Raw genomic sequence first — 22,893 nt, 5'->3', positions numbered from 1 at the left:
GGTATTCCCTGCTGCCATACCAAAGAGTAACATGTCCGTGATTACTGAACACCTTTTGGCCCGCAAGTAAACTAAAGGCTGTAACGTAAAGAGAGAGTGCGTGTGTGTGTATGTATGCTCAAAAGCGTATACTACCATCAGCCTCCATTGATCTGTGGCATGCAGGTTATCAAGATGGCAGCATGTTCATCTTCACCAGTAGCCAGTGGGGGAGCAAAAAGCCTAAATGACCACTTAAGAAAAGCTATTCAGTTTGCTTTGCCAGTTGCAGCAGGCCCCCCGACCCCCTCTCCACACGTGCGTTTGTGTTTGGTGGAAGCAAGGCATTTCAGTGGAAAGTATGTTGAAAAGCCCAATTCTGGCCCTCGGTGCCTGTTTTTGTTTGTGATGATAAATCTGTCAATTTATGACCTTTTAGAAAATATTTGTTAAGATTAGTTACCTCCACCTGCTATACCGCGATAACCATGATATACTGTCATTTGGCAATAAGGTCATCGTACCATCATAAAACTAATACCGTGACACCCCTACTTCAGACCAATCATTGCTAATTTGAGAGTTGCTCAATTCTACATGAATGGCAAAATTAGGGGTGGAACTTGGAAGTCCCAATCATTTTTTTCAAAAAATTGTTCTCTATGATTTCAATGGCTGATGTGTTTTCCATCCCCCACAATGCCATCCCATAGTTGGTCATGGCCATTGTTTGAGTGCAATACACCTCCCTGATGAGACCCAGCGGTTAACCCTGACACAATTTTGCACATCTTGCAATTCCCTTCAGGGCCTGTTTCATTTTTAGTACTTTGTCTGTGCACATGGGCCATTCCCCTCAAGTTGTCTGATAAGCAAATGCCTAAGTAATCAAACTTAGTGACCCTAAAAATAACAGACCCATTGCTCAGCATGGTACTCATTTTATTGTTTTTCCTCTCCCCGCGGTACATGCCATCACTGCAGATTTACTGGTGTTTATAGTGAGTTTTAGATCTGTCATGAAATCAGTGTAGGCACTGATCAAATTTTTTAGGGCTAGTGGAGTCCGGGCAATATGCACTGTGTCGTCTGTGTATGCAAGCAGGGGGAATGCTTTGTCGCACAACAATGTTTACAAGTGTTCTAAAAAGGCCATTTATGTATAGAGTAAATAAAACAGGTGCAAGCACACATTCTGGTGCACTCCGGCGACCACCTCAAAATAGCAAGTACATTTGCCCTGTTCCCCAAATAGGACCCAGGACCTGGTGTCCTCATGAACCAATTGGAGGATCCTTAACAACTCAGGTGAATAGCCCATGAACTTCAGCCATGCCCTAAAATGGATCTATGCACCTTATCAAATGTGGTGCTCAGGTCCATGAAGGCTAAATACATTGGCTTCCCCCTTCCATAGACAGACAACACCTCTACTATTCAGTAATCATGCTACAGAGGGAAAACAAATCATTCTTGTTGGAGAGAAAAAAAGCCTCAATTAACTTTGTACATGTATATCTATTTAACAGATTAAATACACATTTTAACAATTGTATAAAATAAACAATATGTAAAAAAATGTAAAAGGATAACTCTTTCAAAGAGAAGGGTTATCTACAGAGAAAGTATATACCATTAAATGCTGCATGATTACCTCAACTACACTAACCATTTAGGTAACTATGAACTTAGTTTTGCATCAGCAAATTCTAAATAGAATTGCCCACAATGTCAATAGTTTGTTCACCTATAAAGGCATTACAGTACAATCAAGATATGTTACAATGCTCTACAAACATTACATAATATTGAGAGATGACACATTTGCGGAATAATGTATGCAACCTTAACCAGTAAACCAAGACATATAACCTAACCATGTCTTCATTTTTACAAATAAATGTATGAAGACATGCCAACATTGCAACATTATTTTGAGTATAAATCTTGTTAAAGTATAGTCATACCAATATTTCAAATAATAGGTAGACAATAAAAACGTGTTAACACTTAGAAAAAGCTACACTAAGAACATAACAGATGTAATTTCCATACTTCTTCTAAAATCTGTGTGCATCCTTTGGCCATGTACACACATGAGAAGATAATAATGACATTTCAAAATGTACACATCATATTTGTTTTTTGTTTTTTAAACTGGGAATTGTTAATTCAATGTTTATTTGCACACATAGTTGTGTTCAATCTGGAAATTCATTCTTATGAAATCAAACTTAATTTTTAAATATAAAAGCTGTGTATACATTGTCATTTTTTTTTTAAGTTGGTGTGTATCCTTGTTTTGCCCTCCTACACATTTAAGAAGCCAATGACAATTTAGTATAAACGTTATAAAAAAACACGTCCACAGTGTGATTACTCAATACATTGTGCAACCTTTCTGAAAACATCTACACTGCAAATAGAACAACTTTAAACATTGAACAAAATAACACAAAGTATGCTGTTTTAATGTTTTAATTGAATTGGAATATTTTTTAGAAACATTAGTTGCATCCTTATTTTGACCACCTACACCCATAACAAGTAAATACAGAATATCTAAATCCTTCCCTAAAACTTTCTTTACTAATTAGATGTCATGTATTATACAAACATTGTACTTAATTGTTTTTGTATCTACATCCTACTCTTTACTTGTTTCATATGTAAACATGCATGAAATTCTACACTCCCTAACACTCAAAATAATACACAAGGAACCATTTATGTAACCTGGCACTTATAGGGAACAGTTTTACATATTAAAATATACACTGTTTACACAATAAAGAAGATTGCATAATGCTGTTTTCTCTTCTATTTTATATAATCTTGAGAATGTTATCTCTACATTTATGTTATACTAATTTAAAATTGCAGCCTAATAACAATCCATCTTCTACTTTACAAAAAAAACTTATTACCATATTCTTCCATTTCAAACTTCTATTTTGCATTTTCATATTCACAAAGAATATAAAACATTTATTTTAAATCTTTGGTACTAAGAACATTAAATAAGCATTATATATACCATTTGGCAATCTAGCTTGATGTGTGACTAAAGAGTCATTACAAACAAGCCAATCTAATTCTGTACAAACCAAATTGTAAAATGTCCACAGTGAATTAATGCCCCCACATTAAAACTAAATGCACACGTCTTAAAGATTTTCTTACTAATAGAAACCTTACTATTTACAAAATTAATTACTGATGTGTTCATGTTCCTACCGTCTACACTGTATCTGTGAAACTTAATAAATACATATGTATTTAAAACTAGATTTTGCAGTGTTGATTGTAAATTACACCCACAGTCATTGCATTTCATGCTTTGGAATGCTTTACTTAGAAGACCAGAACAATGTATACTTTTCTAATCAGGAATAGGAACATATACACATCGTTCAGAAATATCCTGAGTAGTGTAATATTTCTTACAATGTGGACACATATGATTCTACTCATAACTAATTCTTAAATACCTACCTTCACTAAGAGTTTCCTGCACTAATACATCAAAGACAGTCATTAAGAATTCTTGACTGTCTTTCTGTGTGTTTTGAGAGCATTGTTGTTTTCAACGTGCAACAACTACTACATTTTGGATTGACATTCCCAAATGTGTACTGTGTGGTTTTTCATCTACAGATATTTTATGAATTGAAAGTTCCAAACATAGCTGCGTGTCTGCTGTGGGTGCTATTTCTAGCATTGATGGTGTAAGTTGAAACAACATAAACACAGCTGCATTAGAATAGCATTCAACTCCTGTTAAATAACTAAATCTGCAATGAGGATTGATTTTATTAGTATGTAGTTTTGCTGGCTCCTTATGTTTCCTGGCTAAGTCCTTAGCAGGTACAAGTATAAGGGTTAGGTGAGGAGTATACAGGGCATGTAACCTATTGTATTTTTCAATGCAAGACATGTCAGCTGTCAATTTTCTTTTATCAAAGTTTATTAAAAATAAACCTTCAATTTTTTTCACACATGACAGATCTACATATGACATTCCTTCTTTCAACACTGTATGACCAATGTCAATAAATGCTGCTGCTAAAGTCAACCCTTGTGATTTATGAATGGTAATTACATATAAAGCTCACAATGGAAATTTTGCTCTCTTCAAAAAGGGATCCTTAAAATACATGAAATGTGCAGAGGTGCGCGAAATCTAATGAGCATCTTCTATATGATCCAACGTTACTTCAATATGTTCAATATTTGTACTGTGAGGAAAAGTGTGAAATGCAATCACTCTTCACATTGCTCCATTGGCTAGACCAATTCTTACATTCAATTTCCTCTTTAACATTACTTGTGCATTGATGCACAGTTTCAAAACTGCTTCTAGGCCTGCTGTTTTAGGAATGTAATGCCCTGGTGTATCTAATTGAGCTTTTGCTCTCTTACCCAACTCTAATGGCATTACATGTCCATCTAAAACATCACATAGTTTTATCTCCACAATATTTTGCGTCTCTGACAGTAGCATTGTGGAGTTAAACATGTTACACTCTGCAAGTGTGCACATCAAAGCAATACAAGAAATCTCTTATTTTCTGAGGAGTCAACATGACATAAGACAGACGGAAATCTCTGTATAAAACATGTTAGCAATCTGTCTTCCCTTTAATCCTGCTTTCACATTGTCCTCAAGAACACCTATTTGAATCTTATTAAGTATTTCTGCATACTCTACGTTTGCATATAACCTCATATTAATTCCATAGTTTAAAATGACCAATTACCAATTACCGGGGCAGCCCCAGCTGTATGCATTGTACCTATATTTTAAAGCTGCGTTTGACTCAATTCCCAGGGGTCGATTATGGTTAATATTGGAAGCTAAGGGATGCCCTGACTATTACATCAAAATACCTCAGTCAGACTCTAACTGGACCAGGAATGTCATATGACAGAAAAGGTCCAGCAGAACAGGGAGGTAAAGCAAGGATGTGTCACTGTTCCATTTATATATTATCTATATGTGTTTGATATCCCAGTGGCAATAGCTTCAGACAAAATCTGTCCCCCAAAAATTGGTGAGGCCCCCTGTTCTGTGTTAGCGTATGCAGATGCTGATAGAAATGGCCTAACCATTAATTTGGAGAAGACTAAGGTCTTGAGATATACTAGCAAAAGAGCAACTTGTGTCAGCCTTGGCAAAGTGAATATCTTATATGCTCATCAACATCGCTATCAGGGGTGACTATGTTACATGCAAACAAACACACACCATTAAAGCAGCGCAAGTGTCTGCTCTGTTTTCTAGCTTGACATATGGCCTAGAAGCCCTTCTGCATATGGATTTGAAATGGCTCCAGTTATTGAAGGGAAATTTTGGCGACAGATGCTTGGCTTACCTCCCTGCGTACCTATGGCCCTTATAAGGCTAGAGTTAGGATTACCTTCTCTAAAAGCTATGGGGCCTCATTATTAGTGAGGCAGAACAGGTTAACGGGCTCCGCTAAAGGATGCAGACACGTTAAACCCGTTCCGCCTCATTACAAGCGCCCCTCGCGGGACCCGGTAAGTAACGCCTGGTCAAACCAGGCATCCTTACCGGGTCCCGTGAGGGGAAGAGCAAGCAAACAACGGGCCGCTCGTAATCTATGGGGGCTCAGATGGGAATGGGGAAAATCCGGGCCCGGGTTCCTGGATGGAGGAATTACCGGGCCCGCCAATAGCGGCATGGCTACCGCCAAAGTCATAATGAGGCCCATAGTCTTGAAAAAGAGGGCAGGGTTCTACTTGAAGATGATAAGTGGAACAAAAAATCCACTCTTATTAGCAGTCCACCAATAATTTCTCAAAAAACATAACAACTATCCACTGCATGGGTTTATGACATAATTTCTGGCGGAAATAGGCTGGACCTGCAGAGGAGTTTGTAATTCAGAGGAAGTACAGAATGTTCTAGGAAAACGTGTTGAAATGTGGGATTGGTTGGAGAACTACTCCCACCTCAATACATTAAAAAGTTATCATTTTGTGCAGTACAGATTGTACTCATTTCAGAATCCACAGTCTTACCTGAACCTATGTCCATCTAAAAAACTTAGACGCTTCATTCTTCTCTTTAGAATGGAGCAGCTTCCAACTATGATGGTCATGGGGAGCAGAGAGAAGGTCCCTATCAAACAATGAGTCTGTCGCTTATGCAAATAACCAGAAATATTGATATTGGAGACAGCCAAAGACCTGCTGCCCGAATGCCATACTATGGCCAGTATAATTCAGAATTATATTGGTATGTAGTCACACAATCGGAAGCAATTGGGGAATTATCCTTTTGGCATTACTGCACTAATACTAATAGTATGAGTATGCGTCTGTTAACTGCCCTTTACAATATAAAGATCGAAGCCAAGTTGGGCTTAATGATATAAGAAATAGGAAATTATTTGATAATATGCTATATGCTCTACAAATGGTGGGTCTCTTTAGGAAAAACAATTGTAAATGTGCCCCACATTGTCATATATATTCAGATGCTTTTTGCCTAGAAATTGAATGGAAAGTAATACTCTATGCCTAACCCCAATTCATTTGAATACATCTTAGTGTTACTATACGAGGAATGAAGGTTAAATGTTTTTATATGATTATTATTATTATTATTTTTGGTTTCATGTTTTGATGGATATTATGATATTATTTAATTGTGTATTTTGTTTTGTATTTGTATATCATGTGTACAGTTTATTATGTAAATTAAATCACATTAAATTAAATAATACAACAGGCTATTTGCACTGTACACCACCCATCTACATATGTACCCTGTACCTCAAAAAACAAGACATTTAAAAGAAATACTAATACAACAGAAGCTATACCTGATCTCCCTGAAATACCAAAGAAACACAAAGAACAACTGCTTGTCCATCAAATTATACAAACACAAAACTCTAGTCTAAAAACAACTGCACATCAATCAAAAGACACAGAGACAAATGTCTCCTCTCCAAAAAACAGCAGCAGGCCCATCAAAGGAAACAGAGGCACAGCTCGGGGGGCTCTGAAGGATAGCTCAGGGACAACGTGCTTGCCTTGAAAGCAAGACAACTCAGAGCAACACAGGTTTGATCCCGGGTCCACGCTTAGAAACCTCTGGGTATTAAGGGCGTTATAATCATTTCATAACTCTCTGGTCCATTTAAATTCAGCATCACAACTAGAGGGGACCTTCAATTCAGACATCACAAAGCTTGGGGACATCCATGTTAATTCACAATTTTGTCTGTGTTCATTGGGATGAAGTGGATGAATCCTAGAGGGAGGGTCCTGTGAAAAATAAGGTCAAAGCACATGGAGCAAGATAAGCACAGCAGTATTTGTCATCTGTGCCACAAATTTCCGGTTTAATTACCAGCTATTATCCACTAACACCCAAACTCAGTCCATTCTGCATACACCCGATGTTTCTAATTTTATTGTGATGTGCAAAACCTGTCACAGCTTCAGCGAGGTAGGGGGTGGCACCCTACCATAATTAGACATTTAAAAATATACCTAACCCCAGCAATTGGCCATATGTTCTGAAAGATCTTTGCTATTTAGAAAATAAAACACAAAAATGTACAAAATATAAATTGTGCCAACAAATAAAGGTTTTTTTGATATATTTATCAATTCTAGTGTTTTTCCCTTCCCAGTTCCTACTTATTTTTTCCTTATCCTCCAAAATGGTCCCTTTCAAAGCCAACTTTTCATTTATAAAAAAAGACAATAAAAACACATACTATAAATATGGATAAAAGTCCTGTAATTGAGCCTTTCAATACTGTGTGTGTTAAAAAAAATCTACATATCCTTATGTATTTGTTTTTTTTCCACGATTATCCCATGTGGGAGCCACGAGTAGACCCCCCTCCAGTCATTGCTACATTTAGCCGTGCATGCATTTTGATAGTCACAGCTATAAAACCTATTAAAAAAAACATCTGAATATGTATATGGGCAATAGTCGTGTAAAGATTTCTTTTTAAGATATATTGAGTGTAGTCTTTGTACAAATATACTGTAATACTTTAATAACTTTCTATTCATCAGCAGTACATATAAATGTAAACACTTTGAAAAGTTAAGTAGATACTCAAACAAAGTTTTTTTAACAAAAGGTGTATATGGGGGGAGTGTGGTGGTACACTTTATTTTCATTTTACTTTCTTCACAAGATAAATCATTTTCATTAGCCCAATTGTCTGTATTATTAATGCCAATTATGTATGTAATACCAAAACCCTTGAAATTCAAGGAAAGAACTTTAGTTGCATGGACGTTTGAGTGAGAACTTAATGCAACAACTTCCCTGAAAATCAGCTAAATCCACCTTAATTTAACACCCCCCGTTGCACAACCTATGACCACAATTATGACATCACAGATCACATCAATGATAACATCAATGGTATCATCAGGGGTGATGACATCCCCCACTGAGGGCATCGCCCCCGACATCACTATACCTATAAAATATCTTTTAAAAAGAAATAAAACACAGTCACCCCAAAATGTATAGCTGTGGGCAAAGAACTACTCTTATCCGTTGTTAGGGAAAATTATCATTTATGGAAAATTTCACTCACCTACTGAGTCCCTCAGCAGCTTTGCTGGATTTCTGGGGTTTATTTCTTCCACCTGGTAAGAGTGTGAGCCTTTTTCCCAATCTGACATGTGTTTTGCCATGTGTATTTCTACTGTCTGTGTGATCTTGGGCTCTGGAGCACACCACTCCATGAGCCCCACTTTTTTTGTGTGTTACAGAGAACCTTCAGTGCAGTGACACATGGTTGACGTTTAGACTTCCCACTGACTCCATAGTTCTGGGGCTGACTACTGTCCCCCAGAAACCTGTAAAGTTGCCATTAACTTTATGTAGTCACTTTTAAACTACAGACTCAGTACACCACATCTTACATGGAGTATTGGAAAGGGTTAATTCCTACCCATTTTTGCGCTGTGCCTCTCTGAGCTTTGTTTTGCTCTTCTAACATTTAGACTTGGCTGGTGGAGATGGTATCTACCCTACCTTTTCTACCGTGATTATACTACATAACGTGGTATTGTTCCAGGCTATTGTGGTAGCCTCGAACTTAAACCCGCTTGCCCAAATACATTTTATTTTGGCTCCGGTCGGGTTTAGTCACCATTTCTTTTTGTTAAAGTCCTTATTGTGTCTTACTTTGCGCAGCAAATCAGGTTTGCCTTCTTTATTCACCGTCTTTTGGTGGGCTTTTACAGAGAAGCCCTCATATTGGCGTCTGGGTGTCTAGGTGGGCTCAATGTGAGGGAGGGGTGTAGTCACCCCCTGCACAGGGTCTCCATGGAGACCCAAGTCGCACTTTGTGATGATTGGCTGAGGTGGTTGTCCGAGCAGGACAACCCCCCTGCTGAGTGATTGACAGCCAGGCTGTGTGAATGGCGGATTTTCGCATAAAAGGCAGGACTCTTGAGCTGGAAGTCAGAGTCACCACTGCAACTGCAAGGAACAAAAGAGAAGCAGAGAAAAAGATGGCTGCTGCAACCCCGAGTCCCGGTGAAGCCCAGCTGCAGTCCTGAGCTATCTCCCCTTCAACGACCAGAGAAGATCCAGTCCAGAGTCTTCTTCCCTGGAGCCTGGCGGGGTCAACCAGCTCATCTTCAACAGTTAGACGATCCTCTTTGTTTTCGAAATCACTGCACACTGCTGTAGTGGTCCGGATAGCCATCTGAAGAACCTCTCCTGTTTTAAAGAGCGCACCTTTTATTCACTGTCGCTGCTGCTGGCCTCATCCCTGGGTAGTGCAGATCGCTCCAGACGTCCTCCTTCTTGTCTCCACGACTGAAGCTCCAGGAACCGTGAGTCTGCAGGAAACTACCAGGAATAAGGTACTGTGTCCGACTTCAAAGAACTAGGGTGAACCCATTTTCTCCACACCAAAGGCTTGTCCTTTTCTTCCTTCCCTCTTAAAACTTTTGCCTCCTCTTCTGACAATATCCAAGTACTCCTGGCAAACTTGAATCGTGAACTGTCTGACTGTGTCATCCTCTACAACAGGAACCCTGTTCCACTTGACACTGGCGCAGGCCTATTGACTTTTATCTTCTTGTTAAAAAGTGTTCTCTGATTCTGTCTGCCTTGAAAAAAGGATTGCCTATGATTTTTATCCCCAACTTTTTTGTGTTAACTCAGGTGCTAAGTGTGGTTTAACTACGCTAACATTTCCTCCCGCGGGTATGCGTATCTTTAGTAAGACCGACCTGTCATTACTGTCAAAAATTGATTGCATATGTATTCCCGGTAACGTCTTTGTTTCATAACACCGGTCTGTCAAATCCTAAGGTACTTACCTTGAGTTGTTCTGCACAAGGGGAATTGGTTGTGTGTAGTGTATTTGAAGTGTGTTTTTTATTGTTCTAGAAGTGAAGTGTTTTGTGAACAGATGGTTTTAAAATAAATGTATTTATATTTTTTAACCAGAAATCTTGAGTCAGTGTTTGCTTGAGTCATAGTAATTGTAGTCCTTTGTGTAATCTCTACTACTGCTCATTTGCTCTTGAGATAAGTCTGGCTGCTCAGTCACTGCTACCACTCTCTCTGTGTAGTATAGGCTTGTACCAAAGGTGAACTTGTATTAACACTTGTAGTCTTAACTCTGTGCAGTGGTCCCTAAGGGCACTGCATAGGATTCTGCCTAACACCCGTGGATATTCGTAGAGCTTTACAGCCTCAAATAAAGCTGTGAATATTTTAGAAAAATGGCTTAGGTGAGGACGGTAGGAGTATTATCCATAATGGATGTGTGTTTTCAGACTTTCTTACATATGAGACTGTTCAGATGAAGAACATTGTTTGTTTAAAAAAATCAATACAACAAAGGAGACACTCTACTCTAGAGTTAGATGCCCCATATACTACATTTTAGACTGTGTATGTACACCCATGCTATTCCATCTTGTGTAATTGTACCCACTAAATGTATCCAACCTAGTTCACAGTCATGTATACTCTGCTGTCTTTATTTGTATCTACCCCACATAACTACATGAGCAGTCATTTACGGTATTTATCTTTAAACTTCCATTGTATTACTGATGTCTATTTAGTCATTCATATTCTACACAAAATACATTTTATAGCCATGGCTAATAAAAAGGGGAGAGATTGGTGTATTGAGGATTGCACCTAGCAACAGCAATGCATGGGGGGGTTTAGCCACAGCTATTCCAAAACCGTCCCACACTATGGATTGTTGGGTATAATGCATTAAAAAAAATATTCATGTGTTTAGGTAGGCATCTTGAAAATATTGTTTATAATGTATTGAGTGTAGTATAAACAGTTATTGTACATTTTCTTTGTATTTTGTATTAATTAATAATACATATAAGTGTACATAATTAAAAAAGGTAAATACATATGCAAAGAGATTATTTTAAAAACAGGTTTATTAGGGGGGTGGCTGTGGGTTTTCTTTTTCTTTTAGTTTGAACACATGATATGTCTTCTTCCTCAAGCCAATTATCTGGATTCTTACTGTCCATGATTTGTCTTACATTTTGAATGTACTTTTTTATTGGTTGTACTTCTTTTTAAACATTAATGAATAGTTGTCTTAATTATGTTAACACATTCATGAATAGTTTCATGGGTAGTTCTTGTGGTGCTTCTTGTTTAATTCTTTGTGATACTTGAATGACTTCACCTGTTTTAAAACATTTAAAATATTTTTCAACAATTGAAGATATAATATATTTGTGTTGGTCGCATAGATATTTAAAAGTAGTACCTGTTTGGTGAGTGAAATGTGTTAAAGCATATATTATTGTTAGTCTCATTAACATAGATATAAATAATGTACTTACAAAATCCTCAATGTTGTGAATTTTCTTCAGTTTCCTTTTTTCTAGCATCTTCTTCCGTAATTTCTTCTTCTGTAGGATCCTCCATCCTATCAATGTAGTTTTCCATTTTATTGTGATTAAAAAAATACTGCTTGTCACTTCAGATATTAGAATTAGAAATAGAGGAAGATTACATGATGAGAGAATGTGGAATGTCTTCTATTTACTTTCTGATAGTTTTTTTTATTGTTTGTGTTCTGGGTACCTGCAATAGGATGTTAAGTACCACAGATGCAGTTCACCTGTTAAATCTTTCATAGAATGTACTGTTTTAATGTTGTTTATATGTGCCAATATAACTGTAGATTACATTGTATCATTTAATATGGTTGATCAGAACCTGCTATGGATTAAAGTTAAGGGATGGGAGATACCTTTTGGTCTCTTGCGTTTGTTGATAGGTCTGTATTCAAACTCTGAAGTCCAGGTACGATTGAATCATTTAGGACTGCTCCTTCACCATACTAAGACCTCTTGTGGTGTTAGGCAGGGGTGTCTGGTTGCTCCTTTCTTGTTTGCCCTACATATATCCAATATAGGAGACTATTTAAATTCTGTTGGTTTTATTACCCCTAAACCTTTCCATATTCGCCCTATTAGGTTGCTGTACGCTGATGACATACTTTTCTTTGACTGCACTGCGGTGGGATTACAGCGACTTTTGGATGCTTTCTTGAAGTACTTTGATAACCATTTTCCCTCTTTTAACCCATACAAAAAGATAATGCAATGTACTAAGCACAGGGTAAATTGCTCCTATAACTGGCATATTGGCATATCCTCAGTAGAAAGAGTGTCTTCACTTATCTGCCTGGGCTTTCTATTACTGTCCCAACCTCATAAAAAATAGGATATAGGAGTTGGTAAAGATGCTTGCGAATACATTGCATGTCAGCTTGGAGAGTTGACAGCCGCTTTGGTAGGTTCTCACTCTTGCCCTCTATTAAATACTATGAGGGCATGATTGTACCAAAGATACTTTATGGCATTGATGTGTATTCCTTGGTGACTGTGGGTAACTTAGAAACACTGGAAGCTGTAATTTGGAGACAGGTTCTACATCTTCCGAATTCTATGCCTATACACACTCTGAGATATGAGCTTGGGTTGGTTTCCCTAATGGCACAAGGGCAATGGAAGATTTTATACATGATACGCAAGATTCTGTTTCCATGTGAATGCTCTTTGTACGCTGATCTAGGGTTAGTCTTGAATTCTAAAACCTGACTGTGGATGAACGAGGCTTATTTATACTGACAAACTCTCTTAGAGGCATCTCCTTTCGTGATCTTGTTGATAATCCGGAGAGGGTTAAGGAAGAGCTGTATGAATTCGATTGGATAAAAACAAGTGAATTGATGAATGCTTATCCATCCTTGGCACATCTCCAGAATGACAATAAGAGTTTGGGTACCTTGGCATTTTATACGGCAAGGTATGTTATGTCACCCTTCCAATGATCTCGAATGTTGGGATCTATATCGCTATTAATGAGATATGGTATGCTAGATTCCTCACAAGCAAAGAGTACATTTTGTAACGATAAATTCAGTATTTAAATTTCTAAACATATCTTTTTGGAGTATACAGCTTCTCAAGTGCGGGGGCTAAAATGTAAATATCTGGTGAAATGTTCTCATCTATTTGACCTGGGGGCAAAGAATGAAATTTGGTCATTATGCTTGGGTCATTACATGACATCTAATGTCCTTGCTGGTGTGAATTGTATTAAATCTTTGAAACTGGATGTTATTCAATTAAATGTGGTATGAAATCTTGTATTTAACTATGCATCTCTGTAGGATGTTTGTTATTACTTTGTTGTTAATTGTTTGCATTGTTTTTTCTTTTCTTTTGTGTAACTTAATGTGTTGTCTTTCTAATGTTTGTGTACTACTTGTTAAAGGTTATTGATCTTAGTCAAATAATAAAACAAAAAAAAACAAAAATAATTGTATTGACAGCTTTTAAGTGCCATTGTATCAATACTGTGTCTTTTGTCATGTATAGTCATACTCAGATTTTTTTTGTCAAATAATACGTATAGCTGTGGCTATAATAAAGGGGAGTGATCGGTTTCGTGAGGATCACGCCTAGCAACAGAAGTGACTGTGTTTACCCGTTGCTATTCAGCACCCACCCAGTGCGCAGCATTGCCACCCACCAGGTAAAAGTTGCACGCTGTGGATCCGTTACTATATTCAGTCAAATGGCACATCGTGTGTTTGTGGATGCATGGTAGCTGTGGCTATCCAACATTTTGGGTGGAGCATCATAGATGCATCTAGTGTTTTGGGGGATTGGGAGAGACAAGGGGAGTGGAGGAGGACGGTGAGGAGTGGGTGGGGGTTGGTAGGAGTGTTAGGGACACTTGTTTGGAGTGTGTGGAAGTTTAAATACTCTTTTTTATTCATGGCTAACAGCAAACGGCCAAAAAGGGGCTTTTGAATAACCGCCTCTATAAAATGCATGTGCGTAGGCACGTCAGCGCTTTTTGTCATTTTATTAGTTGTACGCTTAGGCACGGCTATGGTTATAGCCGCATCTATTAAACCATACATTTTCTTTGAAATAATCATATTGTTATGTGGATGATACAGCACAGAATGTCATTTGTATGTGTTATTGTATGTGCTTAGGTGTTCCCATGTTTTATTTGAAGTTTTGAAGGTTGGCCTAGTTTGTTTTTGAGTTTGCAAAAAATGTACATGTAGCCATGGCGGCAAAGCAAGATCTGCAGCCGGGACAAGTAGCCGTGGCTGTGAAAGATGCTGGGTGGGGAAAAAAAGATGTATGTGATTGTTATTGGTTGTTGTTACTGTTATTTTTGTAAATCTTTGTGATAGGATGTAGTGAAAATGTGTCATCCATTTTAGTAGTTTCTTTAGTATCTAATCCTGATGTTTTGGTTTTCATTTTGGAAAGTATTAAAGCCACTATTTTCTGCAGTTTTATGCTTTTAATTCCTGAACACTCACGGTACACATGGCAGGAGGGGGGCTGATGTGAAAGTAATTGTTAAAAAAATGTGTATACATTTTATGGTTTATTTGCATTGTTGTGTGTATTAGTGATATTTACCACTGATGTTAGATGGTGTTCATTATAATTTCTTTCATCTATTCTTATTCTGTAGCAAGTATTTTTTAATGCATTTTTTAACTTTCATTGATATGGACCTACACAATTAGATTTGTCGATCACTGACATTTATATACAGGTATTTAGTTTTTATATTCATGTTAGTGAGCTTGAAGGTTTACTTGATTGTATTTGTTGTCATTTTAATGCACTTTCAGCTATTCAGTACTTTTAGCTGCTTTGAGTTTTCGTGTCATCTTTTTCTTTTTAATTTTTCCCTGGCCCTGCCCACCCCCACCTGTATAGCTGTTACAACTGGCCACAGGATCCATCCTAAAAGGGGACCCAGAACCCAGGGCCATTTGGCTGGCCCAGTAAGGTACATTTTACCGGCCTAGTGCCACCTTTACGTTTCACTACATCAAGCGGTCTCTGACTTCTGACTCACAAGATCCATTCCTCCTTCCAGGCCACCTCAGATTGCCTTATCTGATACACTTGAAAATAGGAGCTGTTTCTAGACATTGACCTTCACATGTGCCTGCCATTTTGTTGAAGAAATAACATTGAGAGCTTATACTTCCTTTCAGCTCTATTTAACATGAGTCCTTTGGTCTATAGAGTCTTCAGCTTTTCACTTACCTTCACCCGAATTACAGGGTGTTTTTAACCTTTTTACCATGCTTTTTCAGGTATGCTCCATCCTTTTGCCTAACACTGAGTATACACATATATTCTTATCTCCAGGGAGACCTGGTAACACTTGGTCCCAGAAGAAGGCTGTTACACAATCAAGCCGAAATGTCAGTGGTCCTCATGCCCCCGCTGGGACATACATGAACAAACACTACATGAACTTCTTCTACTCTCATCTAGACATCAACCAGTTTCTTGGTCATCCCTCCAATTCCATGCTATAGTAGACCCTATTTTTTAAGGTCTTATCTCCACACACAAGTGGACCAATACACTAGATGCCTACAAACTTGTCACCTTGCCACTAGACTGACAAATCCAAACTCACTCAGCTTGGTTTTAGTGATTGTGGTGACACCTCCATGCCCAACATATCAGAGGTCTTATGTGTATCAACATCTAATATATGCATTCTGTATACACAATACTTTACTACCTCGTGTAGAAAATGTTGCATTTAAAAACAACAGTTGGAATGGCTATATTATGGAAACAGTACCCAATGAACCTGTAATGATTGCACATGAATGGACTGATATGAAGTAATATTTAGCCAAACCGTGCCTCTACAAATGTTTTGAGGCAGGACAAACCCCTTGTATACATTGAGTTTTCTGTGAGGCAGTACAATTGATGGTGTTTGACAAGTTCATTTCAGTCATTTCTTTTTTATTTTTGTATTGTCTTGTAGCTGCATCGTTCTCATCCCAGTGTACTTGCACCAGATGTTGTACAGTTAACTCTTGTGAAAGGCCAACCCATATTCAAAACATAGTGGTACTGCTGGAGATGGGAGCAGCACATCTGTAGACAGTTCATGAAAAGCCTACTTTGTGAACCTTTTTAGTATTTATGTTGATTCTTCAAATGGAATGCTCCAGTACTGCAGGAGTTTCAAGACTCTGGCTGTTGGTGGCAGCACTTCTAATGTGTGGAGGTTGATTCTACACAACCACAGCTCACAGCTCATGTGAACAGGGAATACCACATGCTGCAGCCTGGTATCGGGCAGACAATCTATAAACTTTTGAAGGCCAACATCTTAGTGTCATTTTGCACAAGATTCATTGGACTTTCTCCATTTCTTTTTTGGCACAAATAATGAAAAATTATTTTTTTCTAAGCTACTAGTGTTTCTACCTGTTTTAATGTCTTCTATCTCATGTTCTCTAAGTTTACTTATCCCACTCTATTCTCTCTTGTTCTCCAAGTTTACTTAACCTTCCCCATCCTCTGTCCTGCAACCACCGAGTATGTCTTTTTATTATTCTTACCCAGTTTACATATCCACATTTGCTTATTGTAGTGGTAGTGTGTACACCTTTGTATATTATTGTATATGTTTTTTTAATCCGAGTTGGATTTTATTTCCCAATGGACCAATGATAATATGTGCAAAGAGAACAACAGTGGTGTATGCACTAAAGTTAGATCTTATATAGTGCATGTGATACACTGCGTACACGATATGATAGTCATAAAACCTCTGTATTGAATTGTGTTTCGTAAAGTGTGTGTGTTCTTTAACTAATAATGTGTTCTTCTTTTACAGATAGACAGATATATATTTTTTTAAACGTAGATGAATAACCCAGCAATGGTATCTCCCAATGGAGTGTTGAATTTTAGAGGCATGGTAAACCACAGTAATGACTTTGGAGGGCTGTGAAAGAGCCTTTTCTAAGAATTATCTATTATGTACATATGCATACAAAATCTATGTGACTTACCCCTGAAAGTTTCATATTGTAACCATGGCCAGAATAAAAAAAGGCAATGAAATCTAGCCACGACAATAAGTGATGAGTTATCTCAGAAAAAAAATTTGTGATGTTATTTCATTGTATTAGCATATTTATATGCGATAATTAGTCTTTAAAGGACGGGTGTGGAGTGCACTAAATGGAGAATTTTTGCACAATTGGCCTACTCTCTTCATGATCATGTATGTTACATGTACATTCCATGTAGTTTTCCATTGTACTGTGATAGAAAAAAATACTGCTTGTCACTTCAGATATTAGAATTAGAAATGGAGGAAGATTACATGAGGAGAGAAGGTGCAATTTCTTGTATTTATTTTCTGACTGGTTGCTTATTAAGAGTTTTTCTATATAGCAAATTTGTATTGCTTGAGAGTGAAGGTAGTCTTAGGAGAGTCTGCTATCTTTGGGGTATATTTATAATTTCTTTGGCTATTTGAAACATTGAGCCCATTCCAAAAGGAGAGGAATTTCTTTGTTGAGAAGACTGTGGAGATTTTCAGAATTTTAAGAATGGTGTCCAGAGTGATGTTCAGGACATAGGTGTTGTGTTGTCAATGATTTTTTGTTTCTAAAATTTTTCAGATGAGTGTTTGAAATTAGAGGTTTATACTGCAATTGAATTTGTATTTGTATTTTTGTATTTTTATTCTATTTTATATAGCGCTTTAAACCAAAGTGTTTCACAAAGTTACAGAACACGGTACAAAAATAAAGAAAAATAGTCAAAACATTGATTCATCAAATCTTACTTGTAGCAGGCAATCAGAGACTTTGAAGAAGATGGGTTTTTAAAGAAGAACGGAAAAAAGAATAGTCAGTAATAGAACGGCTAGAGACTGGGAGAAGATTCCAATGAAGAGGAGGGAGATGCTGAAAAGATAGAGCACACGGGTGACTAGGAACAGTGAGCGTAAAAAGAGAAGACGCACAGATGGAACAAGCAGGAGAATAAAAAGATACAAGTACAGCAAGGTAGTCAGGTGCCAGATGATAGAGTGATTTAAAGACAAGAAAGGGAATATAAAATGTAAGTTGAGAGTGAAAGGGAAGCCAGCCAAGTGAAACCAGGGAGGAAGACATAGAGTCTCTACAGGAGAGAAGACATAGAAGACGAACAGAAGAATTGTAAATAGATTTTAAGGGAGCAAGATGGAAAGACAGACAACCAAAGAGAGTAGTAGAACAGTAGAAGAGACATGAGAAAATTAGTGAGGAAATGAGTAGTTTGGTTACTTGAAAAGTAAGGAAAGGCTGGCCTTTGCGAATAATATAAAGATGAAAACAGCAAGAGCGAGAAGTGAGAGAGATGTGGTGAGAAAAAGTAAGATTAGAGTCAAGGTACAGATCAGGATTATGAGCTGTGGGAGAGATAGAAAGAATCGAAGGAGGAAAGGATACAAAAGGAGGTGGTTCGGGTGGGTGCAGAGTGTTAGCAGGGAAGGATAGGACCTCAGTCTTCCCTGCATTTAAGGTGAGGCAATGAATTGCCGTCCAGGCTTTAATAGCAGAAAGACAGGCAGTAAAATGTGGTGGGTATCAGATGTGAAAGAAGAGAAAGAAAGAAAAAGTTGAGTGTTGTCAGCATAGAAGTGATGTGAAAGACCAAATGAAGAAATTATAGTTACAACTTGAGAGGTATAGAGAGAGAAAAGAAACAGACCCAGGACTGATCCTTGGGGAACACGATGCTCATGGGATAGAGGTGAGGAGGTCTGACCAGCCCAAGAGACAGAGAATGTTCTGTTGGACAGATAGGAAGAGAACCAGAAAAGAACAGAATGTCTAAGACCAAAAGAAGAGAAAGAATCCAAGAGCAAAGAGTGATTGACAGTATCAAAAGCAGCACATAAGTCAAGAAGAATAAGAAAGAAGGAGTGTTTAGAGTAGTGCGCTGTAAGAACAGAGTTGAGTATGCAGATTAGAGCGGTTTCAGTGGAGTGACAGGGGTGAAAGCAAGACTGAAAATGAGGGAGAAGAGATAAGTCAGTGACAAAATGACAAAAATTGTGGAGAAACATTTTTGGCAAGGAGCTCAGTTTTTTCTCTTTCTAAAGAAAAAGACAGAGGCATATTCCAAGATTGTTTGAAGTATAGTAGAGTATTTTTCTGATTGAAAATATATTTTTTGGTTATATGTTGGTAAAAGAACCCAAAGGCTCTTTTAAGAGCCAACCATAGAACTTTTTTATTATATTGGAAAAGGAAAATACATATGATGCCTTTTTTTTAAATAGCAGTGTTTCCGACAGCAGCCAATGAAACATTCCAATGTGATGTGTACTTTTCGTGGTTGCAGTCACGGCTATAAGTATCGCCTAAGCAGCTGATACACAGATACCAATTCTTGTGCATTGATCATAATATGGTATGGATTTTACAGTACCCAATTGTACATGTAATAATGATAATAATTTTGCATTTATATAGTGCTACGAACCCTCAGGTATCTGAGTGCTGCTTATTATTACCCACAGTGTGTGGTGCTCATTTATCGACCTTAGAAGGATGAAAAGCTGAGTTTGGCCCTGCCGGGATTCAAACCTGCATTAGCAAGCTCTGCACGTATGTCAAAGCAAGCGCTCTACTCGCTGTGCCACTTGACCAGCTGCTATGTGTTGTTGATTCTATGCCCACGTGTGTACCTTTGTGTTGTCTGAATTTCCACACCCTGTTAATATGTCATTTTGAATCTTGAAAAATGTTATGGGTAGTCATGGCTACTGCTAGGTTGACCAGATCCATGGCTATCTACGCTCCACTTGGACATCATACTCTGCGGTAGGCTTTGGTAGCCACAGGTAAGAACCCATTGGCCATACCCATGGTTATAGCTGTTTGCAGTTTGGTGCAGTGATCATTTGATTTTAAGGATGTTTTAGCACAGATTTATACATGTCTTTCTGTTTGGATGTTCTCACCTCAAGGGATGTGTGATTTAAATTTTAAAACTTTGCAATATGTGTTTTTCAGTGCATTTGAAAAATGTACTTGTTCCCATGGGTATGGGAGGGTCCTTTCAGTTTAACTGGGGTTATAGTTGCAGTTATGTAATTTGTTAAATATTTGTTTTGTTTATTTAATTGTGTTTCTATGTGTTCTACAAAGTATTCTTTAAAAGGATTGTCACAGGTTTATTGAATGTTGTAGGTTATAATAAAAATGTGCTAGGCATTTTACTTGTTTGCTTTGTATAGTCCTCTTATTGTGCGATTGATTTGTGACCAGGTTTGTGAATGTTTGACATTCTGATTCCAGAACTTAGAGTGAGCCCATGTTCTGTGTTTGTCTATTGTGAAGATCTATTCATTAATTGGAGAAGCGGGGGGTCAGTGATTGTGTGTTTTTCTATATTCCATGTATGGTAGGATTTTTGTTTATATAAAATAATTTAAGCATGTTTGGGTTTCTGATTTGGTAAAGTATTATTTGGAAAGTAGGTTGTTCCATATTTTACTTCAGTGTTTTCAGTGGAGTGTTAAACAGTATCACATGTTATGCTATGGTTATGTGTGAGACAAATATATTTCTAATTAAAGGTTGTTTCTCACTGACATTGGAAGATGTGAAATGGATGGGGGTGCATAAGAAACCCTAGTGTCAAAAAAGAAGCATACCTCTATGCTTGACACATATTGCAGCTGTGTATATGCTTTGTAGTTGGATATTCAAGGTGTTTCCTATGACCCTATATTAGTGACTTTCTTACTCTGTTAGAGCTGTGGAAGTGTTTGAATGTGACTTTAAATTTGAGAAGTCTTATGAGGCAGTGTAATTGATGAATGCTAACTTGATTATGATGTTCGCCAATGTGTGTTTGCTTATTTGCGGAGATTTCTGGATTCTGTCAGCTAACTAGGAAAGTTAATTTCAACTGTTGAGTTTGCAGTGAACATTTCTTTGCTTGAGAAGTGGTTTGGGAATTGTACTCTGAAGTTATGGCTAGAGTATGCCAGGTATTGCTAAAGTCTTTTGGCGTTTCAGGCAAAATACAACAGGTAAATGGTTTCTGAGAAAATATTAAGCAAAGTGAAGAAGGTGAATGCATATTGGCTAAGGCCTCATAGTGTGCATTTTCAGCTTTTTAGCAGTAATCCATCAATTGTGCTTGCCTCTTTTTATATAGGTATTACCTTGCAAGTCACATGGTTTATGCATATCCTTCTCCTAATATGTGCATGTTGTATCATGAATTGATAAGTTATGAAAGAAGTTGTTACTGTGGTGTATAGGAATAGCTCACTTTTCATGCAAGCTTATCATCACAAAAAAAGGCACTGTGCAAAAGCACAGATATATCGCAACCCAACCAACTCAGTGTCCACCCAGGGATACTCTACTTCGCTCATCTTATTTACACTATATGAGCTGCTCAATACTATCCCACATTGCTCAAGCACTTAGAGCAGAGCTCTACATGGGGCATTTTTGTATTCTGCAGTACTTCCACTCTAACCTATTTCTCGGATTATGTAGCTCAGCTATACACAATTTCCTCACCAACAATATATTTGGAATTGAGTCTAACATTTTGGTCACAGATTTGAAAGTAGATTCCATCACTGCATTGTTTGTAAACCAGTATAAGTACTAAAATATTCAGCGCTAGTGTATGGATGAGTCTAAACTGTGTGGTAGACAAAACAAAACATTGGTAGTAATTTATAAATAATAAACAGCAACCATATCTGGCAGTTTCACCATGTGCTTGGAAATGGTGTGCTTTGGAAGGGCAGGAACCTACTTGGGTTTCATGCTATATAATCATATATGTTGTTACACAATGCACAGACATAGGAAGATGTAAAATGAATGGGGGTGCATAGTAATTACTATCATTAAACAAGCAACATATTTGTATTTTACTTATTTGCATAGCGCACAACGCCTGAGGGCAAACAAGCGCATATTTTAGACACATAGGTACATGAATGGCAAGAATAGAGTTACAGGCAAAAGCATATTAATATCACAAGGCAATAAAGTGCAGGTGAAGCAGGTTGTTGGGCAAGGTGGAAGCCGAAAGGGTGGGATAAAGGATCAGGTGGCTTAAGGTGGCGTAGGTAAGATGTAGAGGATAGACAAAGCTTGGCTTTGTGTTTGAATAGGGTAGGGGAGAGCAGGGTTCTGATAGAGAGAGACAGTGAGTTACAAAGTTTGGCCGCAAGGGCTGGGAAGCTAACACCACTGACTGTCTGTAGGTTGTATCTAGGTATCGTGGGGTCGTGTGCTTGGGCAGATCTGATTGTCAGTGAAGGGATGTAATGAGAGAAGCGGAAGGCAAGGTAGATGGGGGCCTGGTTATTTACACATTTTTGAGTAAGGGTCAGTGATTTGAGTGATATCCTTTTGGCAACAGAAAGCCAGTGTAAGCTCTTCCTGGTGTCAGTGATGTGTGCCGATCTGGGAATGTTGAGGGTAGCTCTAATAGCATTATTTGAGATCTGTAGTTTGTTGAGATTGCGTTGGTTGG

Source organism: Ambystoma mexicanum, chromosome 4q, assembly GCF_040938575.1.
Source record: "Ambystoma mexicanum isolate Mex_15411 chromosome 4q, UKY_AmexF1_1, whole genome shotgun sequence".
NCBI classification, from domain to species: domain Eukaryota; kingdom Metazoa; phylum Chordata; class Amphibia; order Caudata; family Ambystomatidae; genus Ambystoma; species Ambystoma mexicanum.
This window is presented reverse-complemented; position numbering follows the sequence as displayed.